We start from the raw sequence: 1,104 nt of genomic DNA on the forward strand, positions 1-1,104 counted from the left end.
ACCCATCTGTCCACAGAGGAAGGCAGTGCGACTGTCTCAGGTGCTGGAGCAGCCCTGACCTCTAGAACCTTCTGCGATGATGGAAATGTTCCACCCTGGGCTGCCCAAGGTGGCAGCTGCTAGCCACACGGGACTAGTGAACCTTTGAAAGGTGGCTAGAGGACCAAGGGGATTTTTAATTCTGTTGAATTTCAATTCATTTGCATTTAAATAGCCACATGTAGCAAGTGACCACTGTGTTGGGCAGAGAAGCACTAGAGAATTTACGTGTGCTGACGTGGAACCATCTCCCAGATGGATGGGTAAGTGAAATGGGCAAGGTGCGGAAAGGGGCAAGCATGGCTAACAAATGCTATCATTTGGATGCAAAGAGGGAGGAAAGCCTAGGCGTTTGCTTGTACATTCATAAAATGTCTCTGGAAGGACCAAGGAAGTGATAACATTGGGGGCCTCTGGGGGTGGAGACTTTCCATGTATACTCTTTTGTACATTCTGTACTTTAAACCATGATAATGTCATTAATTCAAAACAGTAATCATTTTAAAAATATTTTTAAATGGCTGCAGGGAAGAAAGAGAAGACTGGCAGGAATTAGTCTAGTGTTCTCAACATACCTAATATTCACCGAGCCCTCATGTGGGTCGGGGGACGTGCTAACAGTGTGAGTGTGTGTGAGTGTGATATGAATGTATAGTGTATGAGCATGTTTGAAAATGTGTGCATGTGTAAGAGTGTCTGTGAGAATGTGAGGATACACGTGTGTACTTGTGATGCATGAGAGAATGAGTATGTGTGAGTGTCAGCAAGTGGATGCGGCGAGTCAGTGTGTCAGAGCATGTGTGAGGCAGAATGAGTGTGTGGGGAGATGAATGTGCATGTGTGTGGGTGTAAGCGCAAGGACTGACTGTGAGTCTGTGAGCATGTGTGAATGCATGTGTGTAAGTGCATGTGTGTGTTAAGTGTGAATGTGCATCTGTATGTGTTGTGTGATAGCAGGCACGAGCGTAAGCTGGGAGCAAAAAGACAAATGAGACATACCCCTGACCTTGGAGGGTTCCCTGTCTTGGTGGGGGTGTGGGCAGAGAGAAAACAACTCACCAGTGA

This window comes from Choloepus didactylus, chromosome 21 (genome assembly GCF_015220235.1).
Source record: "Choloepus didactylus isolate mChoDid1 chromosome 21, mChoDid1.pri, whole genome shotgun sequence".
Taxonomy (NCBI): Eukaryota; Metazoa; Chordata; class Mammalia; order Pilosa; family Megalonychidae; genus Choloepus; species Choloepus didactylus.